At 40.9% G+C, this 18044-nt stretch overlaps 1 long non-coding RNA gene across 2 annotated transcripts; it reads right to left on the reverse strand.

The window, feature by feature from the left end:
- Positions 1-940: 940 nt before the first annotated feature.
- Positions 941-3996, reverse strand: LOC113018733 (uncharacterized). 2 transcript variants are annotated; one of them, XR_013902276.1, is made up of 4 exons: positions 3664-3996; positions 1490-1603; positions 1186-1296; positions 941-965 (listed from the first exon to the last, which is right to left on the reverse strand). It is a non-coding gene; the product is annotated as an uncharacterized LOC113018733 (long non-coding RNA). The 2 variants fall into 2 exon arrangements; XR_013902274.1 differs by lacking the exon at positions 3664-3996 and having other exon boundaries at positions 1490-3120.
- Positions 3997-18044: the final 14048 nt, after the last annotated feature.

The following is an 18044-nucleotide window of genomic DNA, read 5'->3' on the forward strand; positions in this document are numbered from 1 at the left end:
ATGCCACTAGTATATATGTTTTTATGTTGTTATACTTCTAAATGAAAAGGGTTGAGACAAACATATCTGATGCAGCATATTTAAACAGGCGATCCAGAAACAGATGCTGGATACAAACATCCACACATACATCAAGAAACTACAGTAACAGCAGACAATATGCTGAACAAGAACACACCAAGAACCATAAGAAAGAGAAGGAAGGCAATACGTGGGTGACTGTAAAAATTATTGCAGCACAGACAGAGTCTGTTTAATTATAAATGAGCTAAACGTTGCTAAGGCGACCATGATCTAAAACTACTGTGTGGTTTTGGCCACAGACAAACAGTTTTGATGCAGGTCATTTTGGCTTTTGTATTTAGGGTTTGAGAAAAGGGTGAAAGGTTTGAAGACATGTTTTCATACATTTGTGTAAAAAAGGTGAAAGAATGCATTAGACAGGTGTCTATGAATGCTTTATTTTAGCATAGCTTAAACCCAGTTGGGGAACGATTGGAAGAAAGTGATGATATTATACGCTATGTCATGATATATCCTCAATTTTAATGCACTAACAAAGCATTTATGAAAAGTTCAAACATCTTCGTAATAAAAATGTTCTAAAAGTAAAGCAACTAATGTGGCTGTCACGTATCACCTACACCATGCTAGCACTCGCAATGACCTCTGCAATGCTATGAAAAAGCAGATACAAAGGGGCTACATTTCTTTGCTTTCATTTCAAGCTGTACAAACAACTAAATGTTTTTTAATTGCAATATTATGACAAATAAGTTTAATTAAGAAAAAGTGACATGCACTTGACACACGAGGTTGATATTCTATCCATGGATGACCTGCGTGGTGACCACCGTCAAGATGGCAGGTGCCTGCCTGGCCCTGATTTTCAGCTCACGATGCATCTGGCACCAAGCACACTCGTAACACCAAAATATTTGACAGCAGTCGGCACAGGATGAACCCTGCAAATGAGGAGAGAAGAAGGAGAGAGGATCACGCAGCAGGAGTTAATGTAGTCTCTCTGAAGCTGTCGTGGTTGCAACAGTTTAAAATGTTGTTGTATACAACATTAAAAACAGGGCTGCGATATTATCTCACTTTTGGCTTGTTAAGTTTAACTTTAATTCTTATTTCCAATAAAAATAGGTTTCACTTTCAATTTTACTGGTCATCCAGCCTTACAGGGATGTTGTAGCGCTCCCTGATGGACTTGCGGAATAAGTAGGACACCACACAGCAACCGTCCAGGAGAGGCAAGACACAGCACCATCCATGTCTACTGACTGTCTCACACTGCATGCAGGGGAAACACCAAAGACCATAGCAACCTTGAGGGAAGAAAAACTCACAGAGATGTAAGACATCCTTGAGTTTGTAACAGTTTTCATTAACGTCTCCTTTCATGACCTGCATCTTGTGTTTTCAAAATAGCACAGAGTTGATGCAGAAATCACTGCTGTTTGTAAAATTTGCTGGCTTCACTTACAGGTGTGCATATCAGAGCAGCAATTACAGAGGTTGGTGCTCCATCGTCCGGAGTTTTTATTAGTGGTGGCGACCGTCACTACCTGGATGGGTTGCTGGTAGACAGCAGCCATGGCTGGAAGATAGAAATGCCAAAGCTAGAATCTGAAAAAGTCAATAGACTGGTGTAAAACATTACTGTCTACAGCGCTGTTTCTGTAACGTGCACAGCACAGTGTTTCCTGGTGCAAGCAACCCTCTACAAGGATCTTTGCACGCTTTAGACGGCCATTGACTATCTAAAGTCTAGAACCTATGGATATCACCAAATACTGTTCAGAGTCCAGACCTCAACATAAGATCCACTATTTTGGAGTAATTTCTCCATCACACCTGTTTCCACTGATTTTCAGTGCAATTCTTGTGTAACTTGAAAGATCTCAGTCTTTTCTGTCTGTTTTGTTTCCTTAAGAACAGCTTCTTAACAGCCTCACTTCCACTCAGACCATTTCTGATGAGGCTTCAGTGAACCGTAGATGGATCAACTGAAGGGCCAGAGGTATCTCTGCATACTTGGGTTTGGATCTGACATGTTTTATTAGGCTGTGTAGACATAACACTGGTTCATCCTTTGGGTTAGGTGTATTTTTTATGCTTAAATGATTCATAGGTCAGTGTGAAGTGGCTTACAAACAAAAAGCATTCCTTTGAAAATGGTCAGGTACAAGAGATAGACTAAAGATGAGTGGAAAAGCAGACAAAGAGGACTTTACTCATATTTCCTCCATAATAAAACATCCTTTGTCTATGTAGTAACTCCAAAACACTATGTGATGCAGAACTTGGCCTTTTTAGTCTTAATGGGCTCACTGTGCCTGCTCAGCTTTCCTCTCAGAGTCCAAAGACACAGATTTGAGGTTCACTGTTGATTTTAAATTGACGGTATACAGCCAATAGCACACCTGCAGGTGTGCTTGCAAAGCAGACAAAGCTCCGTGTGATCGTGTTTGAAAGGTGAAGGTGGCCTTCGGTCCAGTTCCTTTGTTATACAGCACATTGTTCACAGTTTGAGAGTTTAGCTAACTTTGAGTTAATATTAGCATCGGCCCAAACATCAGCAAGAACAGGAGTAGCTTTGTATTTGTATCGAGCCTTAAATTTGACATGTTATTATTTTCTGACTTCCTAATTTAAATTACTTAATTAACCACAAAAAACACAAACTTTCACTAGCTCGTGGAATAACTAAGATGCTGGCATGTAAAGGTAATTTCAGTGTTATTGCTCTTTGGTCAAGAAGCTGTTTGAATTTTAAAGCTTTTTTGTTTGCATGTCTTTCATTACATACTTCTGCTTTTAAATATCCTAATACAAATTTTAGGGATTTGCATAAAATTGAAGTCATTAAAATACATTAGTTATATCCTAAATGCTTATAACCTTCCTGTGGTCACAGTAAAGATTGTTTCTTTTAATGTCTACTTTGTTCCTGTTTCGCTGAGGGAATAAAATGCTGTTGTTGCACATGTAAGCTCACAGCATCTTTATGTTTTGAGTTTCATTAACAGAAGTTCTACATGTCACCAGCTGAGAAAAATGACACCAAACAGCATCACAAATTCAGAAAGAATGCTGACTGCTTCAAGATGTTTTTCTTACCTGTTCTCTGGTTCTTTGAGCTTTGATAAAAATCAGAGGAAGTGCTACTTAAAACTAAAACTTGTGAGGGGAGGGGTGTTGTGAGGGAACAAGGCTCTGCACTCTTTCAGTCCTGCAAAGGGTCACACACTTTTTAATTTAACGACAGAGAAGATACAAAGTCACAGAATAAACAAGGAGAAATGTCACGGTTCTGGGTCATTTTGACCCAGCATTTTGAGTTTCTTATGTTTTGGTTTATTTTTGAATGATGGATTGTTTTCTGTTTCTCTGGTGCTTTATTGATTATTATGATAAATCTATGTTTCAGTTATTCTGGTATATGTATTATGATTGATGTTCTGGTTGTATTTTGTTATTATTGCAGGTTTAGTTCAGTGTCTAGTCTGTCTCTCCCTTTCTAGTCTGTGTCTTAGTAAAGTGTGTCTTGTTTCCTGTTTTACTTTGAAGGTTCATGTTCATGTGTGATGTCAGCGTGTTCAGTTTTACTTCTCCCCCTGTCTCGTTAGCCCTATTACTTCCAGCTGTGTTCCCCACCTGTTTGTAATCTCCCCGTGTTCTTCTGTGTGTGTTTAAGTTGTGTCTTCTTATGTTGTAGTCGCTGGTCCGTCTGTGTATCCACCGTGCTTCATCCGTGTGTTCTCCCTGTTGTCCGTCATCTGCCTCTGCTCACCCGCCCTCATATTCGTGTTCTTGTTCATGTTTAGTTGTTCTCAGTTTAGATTATCTTCAGTCCCGTTTGCTGTTTTCTACTTGTATTTTATTTTTACAATAAACCTCCTTCGCACCTCCATGAGTGCCTGCAATTGGATCTTCCGTGATTTTTCTCCACACAGCTCATCCCACTCGCCGTAACAGGAAAGAAGTCAACTTCCTGAAGAGCAAGGCTTAAAATGGACCTCATCAAGTTTCATGCACATTACATGCACATTATTATTATTATTACATGCACATTATTACATTACTCTTTCTCTTATGAAAATCTGACTGGTGCTCTGAGCGGTGTGCTAAGACGAGGTGTACATTCCTGTGAAAACCTAAGTGCACCCTTGCTGCTTCAACAGGAACCATGAGGGTGAGCAGCAGCCAGGTGCTATTAATCAGATGCACTCTGTAACTGACCTGTCGAAAAACTGACCTGTCGAAAAAAGCAAAAGTACAAAAACAGCTGCAGATTTTAAATCCTGCAGTGTTTGCTGTCTTCATCCTTCCAGAAGTCATCATGAAGCTGTAACAAATGACTGGTCTTCATTTTAGTCTAGACCATTTTTTTTTTATTATGCTTAATTTTGTCAGAGATCACTATCTCACCCAAGACCCACTTAATATTTTTAGCTGCCCACCCAAACACAGCAGGCAACAAGCGAACCTGTCGTATGAGAAAATTGTCAGAGGTGACTGTTGTCTACTCGCCCTCGCTTGCTGTGCACTCTGAACTGGCTTACATCAGTTTCATTAAGTGTGAACAGTTCTGAGTTGTGTTTAGGAAATAATAATAATAATAATGGATTGGATTTATACAGCGCTTTTCAAGGCACCCAAAGCGCTTTACAATGCCACTATTTATTCACACGCACTGGTGGAGGCAAGCTACGGTTGTAGCCACAGCTGCCCTGGGACAGACTGACAGAAGCGAGGCTGCCATCGGTCCTTCTGGCCAACACCAGCAGGAGGTAGGGTAAAGTGTCTTGCCCATGCAAGGACACAATGACCAGGACAGAGAGCCCAGGGATTGAACCAGCAACCTTCCGGTTACAGATACGCTTCCCAACCTCCTGAGCCACAGTCGCCCCGAAATGGCATCAATTCTTTTTTTAAGGTCAACAAGTACCATTGTTGCTTAGCCAACTTTGGTACGCATTTTCCCCAAGTCTTAGCATGTTTGTTTTCCCCAAGACTTAGTATGTTTTTCTTTCCTCAAGTCTCAGCATGTTTTTGTGAGGACTACCACGAAAAGTTTAATGTTATTAAAAAAAAAAAAAAAAAAAAAAAAGGGCAGGGTTGTCTGGTTCTGTGGCGTATGAGCCAACATAACTCTGTGATGATTAAATGACAACAAATAACCGCAAAGTTGTTTTTATAAATACTTTTAATTACATTATACATGTTTGGACAGCTATTTTCAAGGGGTAACTATCTGCAGTACAGACTTTGATGGAGTGGAAATATTCTCACACTTTCAGTCCAAGCTTCTTCTCTTTTTTTTTTTACATGCTTGTATTTATTAGCCTCTTTAGTTGACACAGAGACATATGCAGTTTTCACCTTCACTTTTTCCATCCAAACTTCAGCTGAAAACGTGCTGTAATTGGTTTGCCTCAATGCTATGTTGTTCACTTGCACACAGATTTTCCATACGCATGCCTAGTTATTTGTGAATATCTGACCTATAACAAACAGCTGTTGGCTGGCTGCTTAGTTCTGCCTCAGATGAGAGCAACCTCTTTGCCACAGTCGACATACAAATAAATAAACCGTTTATTTATCAGGCTTTTAAACAACATCGAGCTCGTTATACAGTCGTTAGGATGACTTGTGTCATGCATCAGTTTGAAATGTCATCTTGTGACCTTATTATCCCCCGTTGTTGTGATTAAACCTGTATTTGTGACTCTCTTTTTTTTTTTTTTTTTTTGGAAGTGACATCAGAAACAGCAGCATGTGACATCACGTGATGGCGGAGCTTCAGTTCATCCTTTGTCATCCTTTTTTTTTTTTTTTTTTTTTAATAGGACAGGGGGAAAGAATGAAAGAAAGAGGGGGAGAGGAAGAAAGAAAACCAAAGGGGAGAAGAGACGGTGAGAAGGGGGGGAAGAGAGAAAAAAAAAAAAAAAAACTCCTGGGTCACCTGTATGGAGAGAAAGAAAAACAAAAAAAACAGGGGAGACAGCAAACAACAAAGAGCAACATAATAATAATTTTAAAAAAAAAAGCACCATCACAATAAACTAGCTAGTCATAGATATCAATAGTTACTAAATAATAAACGATATTGTGCAGCACGCAAGATAGACAGCGCACAGTGTGCTTTGAGGCAGCAGCCAAGAAAGCTGTAGTCCGCATCTGTGAATACCCATGTGTACACCTGTGTGCATACCTGTGTGGATCAGCATGCTTGCATTCCAAAGGTTTCTCCATGTAATGATCTGCTAGAGAGTGTGGGGAGCCACAGCCCTGTCCTCTATGGTATCAAGCAGGTATGGAGGAGATCAAAACTCCAGACATCCAGAGGCCCCCAGAACACAAGAGACCAAGGAAGACCCACAGAGGGGCAGCCGCGCCACTGTCCCAGTAAGAGCTGAGGAGAGTCCCAGATGAGAGCTCATTCAGCAGCCGCGGAGCAGAAGCCAGGGGGAGTTGCAGTGACGCGCCCGTGAGCTCCGTCGGCAGCCAGCTGTGCCTGAGTGACCGAGCCCCAGGCCGAGAGGCCGGGGGCACCCCACCTCCAAAGTGGCCCGAGCGAGCCCCAATAAGCGGCCGCCAAGGAGTGAGCCGGTGTGTACCCGGACACCCACCCCCAGATACAAAGAACCACCAACGCACCGATACCTGAGGGAGTCCGCCACCGGCAGGGGAAGTGGTGGTGGGTGGAGATAGGCCTCCAAACCTTGGAGGGCCTGAGGTGTCCCCAGAGAGGTGGCGTCTGATACCCAACCTGACATATAGACACAGACATACAGGCACACACAGACACAAACATCCATTCCCACCCTCATGCTCTCATATGTACTTCACACTCAACCGACGTGGAGACAGACATAAAGGGACGCTGTATACACGATCACACTCCCCAAGCGTACTCTACTAACCGGGTCTAGGTACCCTTGCCCCTGGAGGGGGGAACTGCACCCAGACTCTCAAAAAAAAAAAAAAAAAAAAAAAAAAAAAAGGTCAACAAGTACCATTGTTGCTTAGCCAACTTTGGTACGCATTTTCCCCAAGACTTAGTATGTTTTTCTTTCCTCAAGTCTCAGCATGTTTTTGTGAGGACTACCACGAAAAGTTTAATGTTATTAAAATATTTTCTCATACATCTCCGGATAGAAGCAGTGGTGAAAAGTGACTTATTATCGGGGCGACCATGGTTCAGGAGGTTGGGAGGCTTATCTGTAACCGGAAGTGTCGAGAAAAACCTGTTATTTTACTGTCACTTTGTTATCATTTACATGCACTGTCATTATTTTATCATTATTTCATTAGTCTGCATCACTGATCATCAGTTTATCATCAGCATTATCATTGATCACTTAGTAGATCTGCTATTCCAGAATAAAACACATTCTAGATATAATACTATACTCTGTCATGCAAATAGCACCAGAGGAGCTGGAGGTCCAGGCGCTCCACAGCAAGTCAGATAAGGACAGTGGACTTTTGTTGGCCTGAACCCACAATTGCACAACATATCACACACTTGTTTGTCTCTAAAGTAGCAGCTGATGTCTATATAAGGAGAACTTTTTGAGTGTAGGGAACTGTGATCATTTCCAGTAAGATCTAACTGTGATGTCATCAGGGTTATATAAGGATGGGGAGTGGTCTGCTCGAAGAAGTCCGGCTCTTCCCACACTGTACTGTGTGTTATAATAAAAATAATCTGTGTTGACCCACTACTACCAGTCGTATGTCTCTTCCTCAAAATCCGAACCGCGACAGAAGGTTGCCAGTTTGATCCCTAGCTCTCTCTGTCCTGGTCGTTGTGTCCTTGGGCAAGACACTTTACCCTACCGCCTACTGGTGTTGGCCAGAAGCGCGATATTGGCAGCCTCGCTTCTCTCACTCTGCCCCAGGGCAGCTGTGGCTACAACTGTGGTTTGCCTGCACCACTGTGTGAATGTGAGAGTGAATGAATAGCAGAACTGTAAAGCACTTTGGGTGCCTAGAAAAGCGCTATATAAATGCAATCCATTATTATCTGTAGTATCGTGTAACAGGAAGCTTAGAATATTTCCGAGTACCTTTGCATCACGCTCTAAACTAGAGAATGGTGTTATTCACACCTTTATTATATCACATCTGGATTACTAGATTTTTGACTTTCTTTTTTGATTTCCTTAAAACATCTGTGGGTTGTTCTGATCGACGCTGCAAGGCTGCTGACTAATTCTCCTGGGAATTCAACTGTCATTGTTCCAGCTGCTACTTGCTCTTACTTTTTCAGTTCACATCACACTCTGTCAAACACAGAGGTATCTGTATGAATCCACACCTTCTTTGGCTTGAAAACCTTTTTTTTCTTCAAAACCTGTGTGACCCAAAGACAACAGAGAGTTACTATGAAAAAACACTGGAAATGACAAGATGTAAGATGTGTTAGTGAGTTTAATATGAAGCGAATGGAAAGCATATGTAAACTCCCTCAACACATCATCTTTTAGGCTGATATTATAAACATATTTGTGAAAGATGGCTTTATTTAAACACCCAACAAACATTATCATTCACTCAGTATCTCTTTTGGCAGTAACAAGACTAACATAAAGTTTTAATGGCAATATGTTCAGCATTTTAATTCAATAAGTCTTTGGATAAGATGAGTTTGTGCATTTCCTGTGTCATGTTTCCACGTGTCAAACTTTAAGAGCTCTTCTGCTGAGTGCATCACTTTATTGAAACGGGATGGGAGGAGAGCATTGATTAGTTAATTCATTCTGATAGGTTCTCTCTGTCATGTTGGCCAAGTAGAGTTTCTGCATAAAAAGAGTTGCAATCTCTTAATGCCTAACTGTTTTGTTTGGTGTGATGAAGGGCAGGATTTACTGAAAGGAGACTTTCCACTCGTTAAAACATGCCCACCTCATTTCTCCAGTTCTGCAGAAATTACTTTGTGAGCCTCTCACTACCCACACCTACGGAAGCGTAGAGCTGCCACCCAGGCAAAAGAAAAATACAAGTGTATCACGGTATAACGTGAAAGGTTTATTGTTCTAACAAGATACTTTTCCTGTTTGTACAATATACTTTTCACGTTTGAACAACATAATATCACGTTATTACAATATACATAATTATCACGTTCGTACAATATAGGATCACGTTCGTACAATATAAATATTATATTGTATATAATATAGGATCACGTTCATACAATATAATATATTGTACGAACGTGATAATTATGTATATTGTAATAACGTGATATTATGTTGTTCAAACGTGAAAAGTATATTGTACAAACATGATAGTATATTGTACAAACAGGAAAAGTATCTTGTTAGAACAATAAACCTTTCACGTTATAACGTGATACACTTGTATTTTTCTTTTGCCTGGGTGGCAGCTCTACGCTTCCGTACACACCAGACAGTAAAACTGCCTGCACAGTCTCATCAACCACTACACATTTATAACCTTCTGAGATCCAGAAAAAACAAGGCTTTTATGTTTAGATGGTTTTTTTTAGATAATTTAAGGACTGTGGATGAAAGAAACGTGTAACATCATTTTGTTAATAGTTATTTATTTTTTGAATTTGGCCAAAATGAAAACTTCAAAAAATACAAACTTCTTATAGATTATGTTTTTGATCGAAAACGAAGGGGAAAGGTCAGAGGAGGACATCCCAGGTTTCGAGAAGCTGTAAGCTGGGATAAAATGACAGGAGGTGAAGTTCCTTATAAGTGTTCATGATAAGTGTTGTGTGAGCTACCTGTCTGGTCATCTACACGGGCCTGGTCTCTGCATGCTGATGCAGCCTTGTTACACTTTTTTTTTTAACTCATTGAACTGTCTGTAACTAGGATCTAGTATACGTGGTTGCCTGTTATACTCAAATGTTTGGGCTGCTTTAATAGATTCAACTCAATTCAGTTTTATTTATATAGCGCCAAATCATATCCACAGTTGCCTCGAGACACTTAGCAGGGAGGAAGGATTCAGGGTCACCTGATTCAGCCCTAACTATGAGCTTTATCAAAAGGAAAAGTTTTAAGCATAATCTTAAAAGTAGAGAGTGTCTGTCTCCTGAATCCAAACTGGGAGCTGGCTCCACAGAAGAGAGACCTGACAGCTGAAGGCTCTAGCTGGTTTAATTGATTGTTTCAGTATCAGTGCTCACAGTGCTCCTCCCCTTTTGTGAGTGTGGACGCTTCATCTCTTTGCTCTTAAATGCTTTGCTTCTTTTATTGATTTTTATTGATTTTCATGCTGATTTTTTCCCTTTTTTCCGTATGAGCTTACCTGCGATAGCTTCTGGACACTTATAGATCATTAGGACTAAAGTGTTCTTAACAGAAACAGCAACATTTTTATAGTTACCTTATCCTCAGCGCTCTGTGTGTCTGTGGCCTAGACACAGCTGAAGCCTGATTACAGCGTCTGGGCACCGAACAGCCTCAATAGCCTGGAAAGGTGCTAACCGCTAGGCTAACTAGCAACAAGATGCCTTCCCTCTCCACAGATGACTACCACAGCCTCCTGCAGAAGATTGTAGTACTGGAGACAAAAATTCATCGCTTAGAAGTAAACGTGGAGGTAAATGGACTGTGTGGAAATGAAACAACCTTGCCTTTGATTCAAAACAATGGCGATGAGCAAGCTAGTACACAGCTAAGGAGCACAGATAACATGACCAAGAAAGTAGACTCTGTGCATTATTATAAATCCTCAAGTGATAATCCCCCCTTGGACTGTCTTGGTGCAAAACCAAGACATAAATCATGTCTCCTGGAAGGGGGAGGACGTATCACGGGCAGAGCACAGCGAGCTGAAATCTCTGAAACCGACTGGCCTTCACTTCCTACGAGACAGAGAAGCTCTTCTACCCCTGTATACGAGAGGAAACAGGACTGGACAACCGTGAATAGGAAGGTTAACAACAAACCTCCAAATCAACTGAATGTGAAACTGCAGAACAGATTCGCTCCACTATCAAAGGACCCTGGCTCTATATCGGACAACCATCCATCTAAAAGCAGCGAAGTAAGGTCTGAAAATCTGTTGAAAAGTAAAAGACCACTGGGAAAGCTAAAGGCTCTGCCTGAAACTCTGATTGTGGGTGACTCTGCCGTAAAGGATGTACAAAGGATGTGTGGTAAGAACACTAAAGTCCTCTGCTTTCCTAAGGATATGGTCAACAACCTGACCTTCAAATGGCAGATGAATATCCAACTGTGACAAACATTGTTCTGCATACAGGGTCAAACGATGTGTCCAAACAACAGTCTGAGGTTCTGAAACGGGACTTTACTGGATTACTAAATACTGTAAACTCTCTGAATGCAGCTGTATTCATCAGTGGACCTGTACCGCCCGTCAGAGGAGGAGACGAGAGATTCAGCAGGTTGTTTGCACTGAATAAATGCCTTATATCAGCATGTGCTGACCACTCAGTGCATTTTATCAACAACTTTAATATTTTTTGGGAACGCAGGCATCTGTTTAAAGCAAATGGATTTAATTTTAACAAGTCAGGGGTGAAACTGTTCACCTCCAACTTGTTTTATTCCATACGTCATCCATCTGTGCTTGGTGCCAAGGCTGAGATAAACGAGGAGTTATCTCATAAAGAGGAACAAACAGTACTCCAAGAACAGACAAAGCCCAGCAGAAACCTTGAGGAGGAGCTCCATTTGCCCCCACCCGGGAAGAGCCTCAGAAAGGAGAGACATCTGAGGCAAGAAGAGGCAAGAAGAGGGGTCCCTATTTGCCTCCAACTCTCTCAACAACACCAACGACCAGGACCAGGACCAGGGACCACGATCTTCCCCAGTCCCCCAAACCCCTGACAGGCCATCACCCCCATCACCCTCCTCCCCCTCCCTTTCTCCCTCCTCCCCACACCTGAAATTCACTGAGGAGATGATGGAGCGGGTCAATGCTGGGCTCAGATCTACCCCCCGGCCCAATCCCTTTTTGTCCCCCATAAACCCCCCACCAGAGCGGCCAAAGGTTCGCCATCGAGCCCCACCCTCAACAGAGCAATCGAAGTCACATTGCGCAGCCACGCCCCCCTTAGTTCCTCCTTACCACCTTCATGCTCTGTCTCCGCAGTCTGATGTGTGATGTGTGGAGGGTCCGGGCTGCGAGGATTATGGCAGTGGTGACTTTGACTTTTCCCAGGAGAAGCTGGGACCCTGTTTACTAGAAATGAATGAAATTCCTGTACTTTTAGGTGACAGAAGGAGACATGTGGCCTGGTCAAAACACAGAAAGCTGCACTCTAAACGATCTTTAAACATAGTAAACATACCTTGTGTGCCACAGACTGCTCCCAAACACGAGGGGACAAATAATACCTCTAAAACACTTAAGTTGGCTTTATTAAACGTTAGATCTTTAGCTGGGAAAACATTTTTAATTAATGATTTAATCACTGAGCACAGCCTTGATTTTATGTTTTTAACTGAAACTTGGTTGGACCAAAGTAACAGTGGAGCTGTTCTCATCGAGACGACCCCTCCTAACTACAGTTTTATCAGTGAGGCCAGGGTGAGCAGGAGAGGAGGAGGGGTTGCTGTCTTATTTAATGAATCATTTCAATGTAAGCAGCTATCTCCTGGAAGTTTTCAGTCTTTTGAATATGTGGCTTTACAGCTGAAGGCCCCATCCAAAGTTGTGTTTCTTAATGTTTACAGGCCTCCCAAACACTGCACAGATTTTTTTTTAATGATCTCAGTGAACTGCTGTCTGTGATCTGTGTTGATTTCGACTGTGTAATTATTGTTGGGGATTTTAACATCCATGTGGACAACCCTCAGGACAAAGGGACTAAAGACCTGAGTAACACTCTGGGCAACTTTGGGCTGACTCAGCATGTAACAGAGGCCACACATAATAGAGGACACACTCTTGACCTACTGATTTCCAAAGGCCTGAGCATTTCAAAGGTTACTGTGTCTGATGTGGGCTTATCTGATCATTACTGTGTTTTCTTTGAAAGTAAAATCTCAGCCCACATAAATATATCCACAACAGTGATCACAAAACGGTGTATAACTGAACACAGTAGTGCAATTTTTAACCAGGTCTTCCCATTAACACCTGACCTGTCCAGAGGGTCAGTCAATGAGCTCGTCAATAGCTTCAATGCTAACATGTTAAATGTAATGGACACTATTGCTCCCATTAAGGTGAAGGTTATCTCTGGAAGGAAAAAGTCTCCATGGAGAAACTCCACACTGGTGAAAAATGAAAAAAGAGAGTGTAGGAAAGCTGAGCGCAGATGGAGAAAAACAAACCTCCAGGTTCATTATGACATCTATAAAGAGAAACTTCACAATTATAATTTACAACTGAGGAGTGCAAGAAGGTCCTACTTCTCTGACATCATCACTAAAAACAGCCATAATGCTCGGGTCTTATTTTCTACAGTTGACAGGCTAACAAACCCTCCTGTGTCAGTGGCAGCTGAACTTCATTCGACCATGGCCTGCAATGACTTTGCCAAATTCTTCACAGAAAAAATCCCAAAAATTAGACAAGCAATTGGTACATCAACAGCAGATCCAGAATATGTACTGTGTCCACCAAAAAACTGTTTAAACACCATGAAACAGTTTCACCCGATTAACAGCAAAGACCTGGAGGACATCTTAGGTCAACTGAACTCCTCCTCCTGCTGTTTAGATGTCCTGCCAACAAGTTTTTTCAAAAAGGTCTCAAAGACTTTGGAGTCAGACCTGTTACAGATCGTCAACTTTTCCTTAATGTCAGGTGTGTTTCCAAAACCACTAAAAACTGCTGTAATCAAACCTATACTGAAAAAGGACAATCTTGACAAGACACAAATAAACAACTACAGGCCGATCTCAAATCTCCCATTTTTAAGTAAGATCATTGAAAAAGCAGTTTCTCAACAGCTCAGTTACTTCTTAACACAGAATAACTGCTATGATGCCTTCCAGTCAGGTTTTAGACAGAACCACAGCAGTGAAACCGCTCTGACCAAAGTGTTTAATGACATATGTCTGAATACAGACAGTGGAAAAATGTCAGTCTTAGTTTTACTGGATCTCAGTGCAGCATTTGATACAGTTGACCACAACATATTACTCAAACGACTGGAGAACTGGACAGGTCTTTCAGGAACTGTACTAAACTGGTTCAAAACATACGTAGAAAACAGGAAATACTTTGTATCAATAGGTAACTTCACATCTGAGCAGACAAGTATCACATGTGGAGTTCCCCAAGGTTCCATCTTGGGACCCCTTCTGTTTAACATTTAGATGCTCCCACTGGCACAGATTATAAAGAACAACAAAATAAACTACCACAGCTATGCAGATGACACACAAATATATATCACAATGTCACCAGGAGACCGAGGCCCTGTACAGGCTCTTGGTAAATGCATTGAGGAAATTAATGACTGCCTGTGCTACAATTTTCTCCAGCTAAACAAAAACAAAACTGAGGTAATAGTCTTTGGCGCCAAAGAAAAACGATTACAGGTCACCAGAGAACTTCAATCTATACACCTAAAAACCAAAAACCAGGCGAGAAATTTGGGTGTAGTGATGGATGCAGACCTAAACTTAGAAAAACACATTAAGACAATAACAAAGTCAGCTTACTATCACCTCAAGAATATTTCAAGGATAAGGCAAGGCAAGGCAAGGCAAGTTTATTTGTATAGCACAATTCAACAACAAGGTGATTTACAGAGACATTAGAAACAAGAACAAATAAAAAGCATGATTTAAAATTGAATAAAACAAGCAAATAAACTAACTAACTAATTAACAAACAAACAAACAAACAAACAACAGTATATAAAATCAAAACAGATAAAATCAGAACAATAGATAAAATCAGTAGTTAAATGTAAGTTTTGAAATTTAAGCTTAAACGTGTGGATTTGGTGCTTTATTCAAATGCAGCTGAGAATAGGTGAGTCTTCAACCTGGATTTAAATAAACTGAGTGTTTCAGCTGATCTGAGGCTTTCTGGGAGTTTGTTCCAGATATAAGGAGCATAAAAGCTGAATGCAGCTTCTCCGTGTCTGGTTCTGACTCTGGGAACTGATAAAAGACCGGATCCAGATGACCTGAGGGATCTGGATGGTTCATACTGGGTCAGGAGGTCATTGATGTATTTTGGTCCTAAACCATTCAGAGCTTTATAGGCCAGCATCAGAACTTTAAAGTCTATCCTCTGACGGACAGGCAGCCAGTGTAAAGACCTCAGAGCTGGACTGATGTGGTCCACTTTTTTGGTCTTAGTGAGGACTCGAGCAGCAGAGTTCTGAATGAGCTGTAGTTGTCTGACTGATTTTTTAGGTAGACCTGTAAAGATGCTGTTACAGTAATCAAGCCTACTAAAGATGAATGCATGGACTAGTTTTTCCAGGTCCTGTTGAGACATCAGATCTTTTATCCTTGATATATTCTTGAGGTGATAGTAAGCTGACTTTGTTATTGTCTTAATGTGTTTTTCTAAGTTTAGGTCTGCATAAAAGATCTGATGTCTCAACAGGACCTGGAAAAACTAGTCCATGCATTCATCTTTAGTAGGCTTGATTACTGTAACAGCATCTTTACAGGTCTACCTAAAAAATCAGTCAGACAACTACAGCTCATTCAGAACTCTGCTGCTCGAGTCCTCACTAAGACCAAAAAATGGACCACATCAGTCCAGCTCTGAGGTCCTTACACTGGCTGCCTGTCCGTCAGAGGATAGACTTTAAAGTTCTGATGCTGGTCTATAAAGCTCTGAATGGTTTAGGACCAAAATACATCAGTGACCTCCTGACCCAGTATGAACCATCCAGATCCCTCAGGTCATCTGGATCCGGTCTTTTATCAGTTCCCAGAGTCAGAACCAGACACGGAGAAGCTGCATTCAGCTTTTATGCTCCTTATATCTGGAACAAACTCCCAGAAAGCCTCAGATCAGCTGAAACACTCAGTTTATTTAAATCCAGGTTGAAGACTCACCTATTCTCAGCTGCATTTGAATAAAGCACCAAATCCACACTTTTAAGCTTAAATTTCAAAACTTACATTTAACTACTGATTTTATCTATTGTTCTGATTTTATCTGTTTTGATTTTATATACTGTTTTGTTTGTTTGTTAATTAGTTTGTTTGTTTGCTTGTTTTAATCTATTTTAAATCATGCTTTTTATTTGTTTTTGTTTCTAATGTCTCTGTAAAGCACTTTGAATCACCTTGTTGTTGAATTGTGCTATACAAATAAACTTGCCTTGCCTATCCATTTAACATCAAATTTAACTGTTAAACTAAAAGGGCTGTGACACTGCTGAGCTAGAGGTGTGTTTGTGTATGTGTCCCCTCCCCTCCCTTAGTTGGAGTTAAATTCTGGGTTTCAGCCCTTTTTTTTCCCATTTTCTCTTCAAAGCTCAGAGAACCAGAGAAGAGGTAAGAGAAACTTTTTATACTGATGAGCTAAATACAGCAATCTATGTGAATCGATTTTACTATTTCAGTATAACCTGTAGTAATGAAACAGTTTATGCATGAGATGCTGGAACTAAAGGAAATGTTAAAGCCTTCCAGACCCACATGCACAAAAAAAGACAAAATTAGGAAGAAAAAAATATAAATCATGTAATTCGTTGCATATTGAACTGTTTTGTACTGCACACAAATTATTTGTACATGTCACTCCAGGTATTTGTAATGATTTGCATGAAATAGAAAACATCTTGTTACACGTGTAATAATGGCTCTCATAATGGCCACACTGTAGACAATAATGCTTTAAACCAGTCTGTTATCTCTATTGTATTCTAGCGCCAGTTTGTAACTGCTATAAAGTTTCACTCTGTGTCTCCATTCCTGGCTTGTTTCCTCCAGTTATGGCTGTCCGCCAGCAGCCCACCCAGGGGATGTTATCCCCCCGCTCTGGAGCATGGAGCACCGAGCTCTTAGATTGCACCTCTGATATGAAAACCTGTAAGTCTTCCCAGCAAACCAAAGCAAACAAACAGCAGTAATTTATGAATCTACCATGTCCTCAGGCTTTGTTTCAGACAATTCAAGAATGTTGACAAAATATCTAAATTTATCTAAATTATAAAACTGTCCACTTATACATACAGAAGATTAAGTTTCCCTGTTGCTATGGGAATTTAAAAGCATAGGCAGCACAGCTGTGGAGCGGTTACCACTGTTGTCTCATAGCGAGTAGTTTTTGGCCTCTGATGGCCTCATTTCGTGACTGCATGGGTTTCTGAAAAGGAGTCTGGCTGCCTGAGGACCAACAGAATGATTTCCAGGCATTGCATTACATTAAATTGGCCTTTTAGAATTGCAACACAGCAGCTACACTGCAGCATTTAGGCCACAAAAACACGACTATCAGAGTGCAATTTGACAAAGTCTTACTGATGATAAGTTAATCGAGCACATCTGACTAACAACACCTGGCTGCTTCTCACCCTATTGAAGGTTTTCACAGGAATGTGTACCTCGTCTTGGTACACCGCTCAGAGCACCAGTCAGATTTTCATATGAGAGCAAGAAATGTAATAATGTGCATGAAACACTTTGCATTAACACTGCATCAAACTCAACGAGGTCCAAACTACAACTTTTTTATTTTCATTGGTGGCATCAGAAAACTAAAATTCCTGGAAAAACAAAAATAAAGAAGCCAAAGAAAGTTCTAAAACAAATGACCTCTTTAGAAAACAATCCTTGCTCACGCTGACATTTGATATATAGTGATTATAAACTACAGTAAACACTGATACTCTAATGCTGTATTTCTGCACATTTTCCTCCCTCAAGGTTGCTACGGCCTTTGGTGTTTCCCCTGTATGCAGTGTCAGACAGCCAGTAAGCATGGATGGTGCTGCGCAATGCCACTGCTGGATGTTTGTGGTGTGGTGTCCTGCTTACTCCGACAGTCCATCAGAGAGCGCCACAACATCGAAGTAAGGCTGGGTTTGAGATGGAGCGGGACTATGCACTGCATAAAAGAGATGTATTTGGCCACTCTGCATTTTAAAG

The sequence above is a fragment of the Astatotilapia calliptera genome, chromosome 3, assembly GCF_964374335.1.
Source record: "Astatotilapia calliptera chromosome 3, fAstCal68.1, whole genome shotgun sequence".
NCBI lineage: Eukaryota > Metazoa > Chordata > Actinopteri > Cichliformes > Cichlidae > Astatotilapia > Astatotilapia calliptera.